Here is a 7017-nt window from a genome sequence, read left to right on the forward strand (position 1 = left end):
GTAGACCAAAGAAATAAAATTTCAAAAATGACAGGATCAATTTTAAGTTTAAACTTTACATTGCTTGTTTTCCAAAAAGTGATGCTTAATTATCTTATGGAGTGAGTTGCTGAACCAAGTTCATCTATCGAATTTTAATTTTAAAGAAAATAAAAGCATTACACAGGGGCGTATCAAGAATTTCAGCTTAGCGAGATTGGAAAAAGAATTAAATGCCAAGGGAAACGAATGAATATTTTTCAGTGGGACGGAAGAGAGTGGGAACGCTAGCACTCCACATATTACTAGATCAAGGTGCTGAGAATTCCGTTAAAAAAAATTAAATAAAAAATCTTTCAAAGTTTAGAATTCGCCCATTTTTGTCCCTCAGCCGGATAAAACAATTGGTTTAAGGTTACGGAGATTGTTGGTCAAAGAACGGAGTGTCGGACAGTTATCCACCATTTCAGTTAAAGCATTGACCGGAATTGCTTCAGAGATGTGCTATAGATAATAGTTTAATTACATGTTATTATAGGTTGCCCCATCACGGAGATTTAGGTCAACAAACGAAGTCCGGCATTTAGAAGCATTTGGACGGGACAATGTATAGATATAGCATGACCCAGTCGGTAGAAACGAAGACCGAAGAAGTTCAAAGAAAACAAAAGAAGTCCAACCCTTAAATACCATTCATATATATATATATATATATATATATATATATATATATATATATATATATATATATATATATATATATATATTGTTTTTATTTTTGTAGGTAGAAAGTCGTTATACTGATGAATTTCTCTAATTTCCAGAGCAAAGTTATCGATTTTGGGGTTCCAATGGCTTAAAATCACGTACTGCGATTAGAAGACCAAAGAAGACCCAATTTCAGCTTAGCGAGGGAGGCAAAAGAATTAAATGTCAAGGGAAAGCAATGAATATTTTTCAGGGGGACGGAAGATAGAGTTTGTGAAAAATCACGAGTTCGTGCAAATGATATTCCCAACTTTTGGGAACGTGTATGCGTGGGATACCCATCCGTAGATGCGCATATGGTAAAGGTGTGTGTAAATTTCTTTGACTTGATCGGTATTGCAAGTGAGATTTCTAGTCGACCAATTGAGAGCTAAGTGACAAGAATGGACCCTTTTTCATTTTTACTATATAAATGTGTTCATAGTCTGTAACAGATAAGCATTGGTTTTACACATAAGAGCGCTAGCACTCCACATATTACTAGATCAAGGTACTGAAAATTACTCAAAAAGAAAAAAAAAGAAAAGGCAAACTTTTGTCGCTGAGCGGGATAAAACAATTTGTTTAAGGTTACGAAGAATATTGGTCAAAAAAACGGAGTGTGGACAGTTTTCCACCAAATACCAAACAAACTTCACTGTGCTAAGCATTCTTTTATCAGGACATCTCATTCTTCATTATGTTTATCTGAATATGGACATTAAAAACTAAGACTCAGGTAATTGGATATAAGTAAGTCAAGTCAAGTAAATTTTATTTAAACTGCCTGCATTTCAAACAGTTTAAAATAACCTCGACAGAGCCTTTGAAACAGACAGAACATAGATTAAATAGATTAATTACACGCGTATATACATGTACATATAACACCATCATATATGGACAATACAATTGACAAAACAATTGTTGTTTTGTTTTATTTTTTTTATTTCTTTTTTGGAGGTCTAACTTTGTTCTTAGCAGGGGCAGATTCAGGCGGAGCGTGGCGGGCATGTGCCCCCCCCCCCCGACACACACACACTAAGTTTGCAAACATAAGTTGTCAGGGGTAGATTGTATACCTCTACTAAACTAAGAGGATGATAGGATGCAATAATTAGACTACTTTGTTTTAGTATGAACTACTTTCTTGTATGTGCGGGCGACTGGTTTCCAAAATAGTGGTATTACACCTGTACCAATTTGTTATCAATGATGGCTTGTTTGTAATTACAAGTGCAACTCTCAAATACAAAAATATTAAACTTGTGCAACCAGACCTCACAAAATTGCATTCACAACAATCTTTTTATTACCGCATAGTTCAATTGTCACCTATGTATATGATAGTGAATAAATTTGTTACAATGCTTCATTGGTAAACATGAAGATACAAGAGGAAAATAAAGTATTTCTTTAATATATATATATATATATTCCCAACGATTCTGTCTGACCCCTATTGTCTACTTTTAGTAACAGGGGCCATGTATTTTGTCAGATCAAAATCCCCACATCAGTTCTGTGCAGTCAATACCCTACGAAACATTCTGATTGGTCTAGCAGATTCAAAGGAGAAGAGTTCTGGAAAATTGTTAACCATGACAACCGATGACAACGACGACGGATCCCAAATGGTGCCAACAGCTCACATGGTCTACGGCCAGGTGTAGTAAGAATCAGCTTACGATAACCCATTTTATAATGATAAAAGTCATTTCGGCCACACTACCATCTCTGCCATTATCACTAAAATTTGGCTATATTTATCTCAGTCATACAGTTTTCAAATATTGTCCACATTTTTAAATATTACATAGATTTATATAAACGTCTCAGAATGTGACAACTCTATACGCTACACTGCTCCATCGGATCAAATTGATACAGGGAATATAATTTAAACGTATAGATGGGTCTGAAAAATTCTCAACGATGTTCGAACTGTCAAATTTGCGCAATGTTTTGGTTGTTCCCTCCGCGGGACTCGAAATTGTACCGCTGTGACATCGCAACATCGCCTGTAAAGTCCAGCGCCCTAGACAACTCGGCCAGCCAGGCTATATCAAAATATAGCTTTCGCTGACCGGGTCGTTCCACCCAACACCTAATAACACCTAAATGAACTGTCCCGTACTACCATACATCGTGTACTAAGTTAAGAGCCCTAGATTAATCCTACGAGGAGGAAAAAGGGCGCTGGACTTTAAAATAATTTATTAAAAAAGAGCATTTCATCATAAGAAGAAAAAAGTTTATATATATAGAAAAATGAGCAGATTGATTACCATTAATTATCGTTTATATCTTTGATGAACAATAATAAATTATAAGTTTAAAACTACTCACGATACATCAGTATTCTGGAATGGCAAAAGTAGTGTCGGCATGAAAGAGACCAATGCTCCGGAGTTTGATTTACGATCTGCCATTTTAATTTCCGGTTAATGGGATGCGAGGTTTCCATTGCCTAGCGGGCATATATGTTACTAACAATACTCACCAAGCCCCTGTGGTGTTTCCCGAAGTTTTTATAAACATTGTATTCACTTCTTTAAATAAGTAAAACAAATTAGAAAAAGACTTGAAAACTATCAGAAAAGATGAATTTATTTTTACTGAAACGTAATCTTAACCTATATTTTTTATTTGTTTGATTGAAGGAAATGATGAATTTTCTCCGTAAGGACAGTCACTTTTTGTTACTTCCGGGACATGACTTTTTTTCGTTGGTATAATGGAAGGGAAATTTAGAAAGTACACGTAATAACCGTAGAGCTCACACCGCTTGCCGGCGCTCGCTATTATTTGCTTTTCGTGCATTCACATTTAAAATACCATAAAGTAAAAATAAAATATTTTCAAATCTGCATAAAATTGCTGTTATCCAAAACTAAAGAATCCAAATTTTCAAATAAATGCTAACAAAAGATATTTGAAAGTTATGTGTTGAAATTCTTTGTCTATTCTCGTGGTCACTATTTGAGCAAGTACTCATGTAACGGGAAAAACATTGATGTACAAAATTATCGTTTTTAGAACTACATGTATTAAGTACCAGTCCACATAAAATTCAGACATTACCAATGGTAAAGTGATTCAAGGTGTAGAAACACCCACAAAACATACTATGCCTTTTCAATGTACATGTCATATGCTATACATTCACATAATAATAATCATTTCTGCATTCAGATCTACCGTTTTTAGAAAATCATACATTTATCTCCCACTAAACCCAACCAAACGAAACAAAATCAAGAACAATAACTCTCGCAAACTACCAATTTGATGTAAGTTTTATTCCAAAAGCACAACAACCAAATGAATAACTAAGACTGGTCATGTGAACAGTAACTGTTTCTGAATAAGAAATAAAGCTGAATTCGGTGGGTTTTCGACATGCATGAATCACTTGTCTGATTTTTATAAAGACTGCTACTTAAAGGTTTACATTTTGATGAAATAACTTGCTTGTGATGAAATATAAAAAGCTTTTTTTTTTTGGTTTTGTATATATATAAAAAAAAAAGGCAAAACCAGTAAATTTTCAATGGTTTCCTATTATCAGGTGACTAGCACCATAAAGACAGAAATGCATGACTCTTGTTTCTTTGTCAAATATTACGATAACTTTATAATATCAATATATAATAATGAACTAACATTTCCAAAGTATATCTTAATGTTTTTCACGCATAAAACAGATAGAATTCAATTGAAAGTGTACAATAATGAAACTGTAGACACATGTAACAGAACAGACTTTCTTGTCTGGCACTCTATAATGTGGATTTTTTTCTTTTAATTTTTTGGTGCACACCTACATATTTTAACAAAATCCATTAGGCTGTTTAGGGTGCATTATGCTGGTAACTTCTTAACTGATAAATGTTAGAGTCTTTACTTCAACACGAATTATTTATAAATCCCCTTAAACTTCAAGAAACCAGCAGCAGATTCCTCATGTTGACAGTGTTAATTTTACCACCTCCAAAAATCTATTTCTTTCACCTTTGATGTTTTATCTTTAAAAATATCAGCTAAAACAAATTTACCTTGTAAAACATTGTTCTTTTTGACATTGTAGGAGACAAATATTTTCCTAAGAACTTTGTTGCAAATCATGCCTTTGTCAATAGAAAAACAAAAAAAAATGTGACAGACAGACAGACAGACAGGCATATGGAAGGGAAAAAATATTACTAAAAGATCTCTGTTTGAAGTAAAATTCGAACGTATATAATTTCCTAAAATAAATTGTTGGCATTGAAAAAAAATATGCTGCCCCCCCTTTTTTTCATGAGATTAAAATGGACCATGTACAATACTTAATGCAAAACTTGTCAGAAATCTGATAGATCTACCAAACAACAACTTTGGGGACAATACAACTAAAATTTTAAGGAAGTGTTATGTGAATTGTCAGGAAATTTTTAGTGATAATCAAAGTGGCCAAAATAATATTTATGCATTCTAAAAAAATTAAGTTCCAATATTGTATTTGCATTATTGAACCACGAACTAAGTGTTATCTTTTATAACTTTATGTGTCTGTCTATTGATGCATTTTTCCGTAAATATTCTTTACAAAAATTTTCATATGTTACTGGTGTATTTTTCTCCCCTTAAAATGCCTAGATTTAATGCAAAACAAGACATTTTTAAATCGGATGAAACTATTTTACCATGAAAGAGAATCATATGAAAAATAATGCATCATATGCAACTTTTTTACAAATCAAATTTATTAATGCATCTTGAAAACATTGACCGAAATGACTGTGGCTAACATGACAAAGATGACTTGAAAACTTTTATAAACATTTATTAATTGCATATTTAACTTTGGTTACTGGAATTTACCTTGGGCTATTCCAGTTCAACAAGGTCAGAGGTGACAGTGAACTCATTGTAATAACTAAACAGTGCCAATACCCCATGCAGCCAATGTTGAGCCCTATACATTTGAGGACCAATGTAGGCACCTGATGCATATCGGGCACAATTTTTATGGGAGATACACTAAGCACTTTTGACAAACAGTTTTGCAGCCATTTTCTAAAACACCCAATTGTAAACCAAAATCTGTACTTTTTTTTTACAACAACGCAACAGTATATAACTGCAAAGTTACTTCAAACATAAATTCTTGACAATGTGCACATCCCAATATGGTGATTTAATACCCCTTTAAGTTTCACAACAATCCTGCACGTTGTTTGAGAGGCGCTGTGAACAATTAACACATGAGACCAACTTATGCTGAAAAATCCTCGAGTCCAACAGTCAAGTGTTTTAGGAGTTTACTTTCCCCGCACCCAGGGCAAGTGCAATTTTGGTGTGAGAAATATGTTTATTACTCCCCACTTTTCCTTAGGCAAGCACAAAACTATTTTTTTTTTTTTTGGAAAATCCTAGAACACTGAACGGCCATCACTTGTACGGTTTTTGCCCAAACATAAATTCCCAACAATATGCACGTCCAATTTGGTAATGTAAAGCTCAATTGAGTTTCATTACAATCCTACAAGTTGTTTAGGAGGAGTTGCAGACAATGGAAGTTTTACTGGGAAACACCTAAGTTCAAACAGTCATCACTTCAACAATTTTTGCTCAAACATAAATTCCTGACAATATGAACATCCCAAAACGGTAATTTAACACTGTTAAGTTTCATAACAATTTAATCCTGCAAGTTGTAGAGGAGGAGTTGCAGACAACACATGAGACCAATTTTTGCCGAAAAACGCCTAAGTTCAACAGGTGTCATGTCTACAATTTCGTCTAAATATAAATTCCTGACAGTATGCACACATCCATGTGGTTACATGACATCCCATAAAGTTTTATAACCATGATGCATGCTCCTAAGAAAATAGTATGGACTGACAGATGGACAAACTGACAGGGTGAGCCTTGTACCCCTGGAGTTTTGTTTGCGAGGGGTACACAGTATTCCATGGGTTGATCTCTGGCTTGTTTTCAGTTCGGTGTCCGGACACCGTGTTGGATATATGTACAATCACGATAAGAACAGGAAGATTCTAAGTGGAACTGCAACATCATATTGAATTACAATTCATGCCACAAAAAAAAATATTTCAAATTTCAAATTGATCCTAGCACCCGTTTAAAAATCAAATGGTAGCCCTAGGTTTTTTTGTTAGATTTATATTTCATTGTCTTTGCAGTTTTTTTTTATTTGTAAAGTTTTACTGTTTGATGCAGTAGCTGTTTTTTTCTGTTACGTAAACGCAAGGTTTTGATGATGGGTTTTCACTGGATGTA

The sequence above is a fragment of the Perna viridis genome, chromosome 8 (genome assembly GCF_037379345.1).
Source record: "Perna viridis isolate PV_CMFRI_1.1 ecotype Kerala chromosome 8, ASM3737934v1, whole genome shotgun sequence".
Lineage (NCBI taxonomy): Eukaryota > Metazoa > Mollusca > Bivalvia > Mytilida > Mytilidae > Perna > Perna viridis.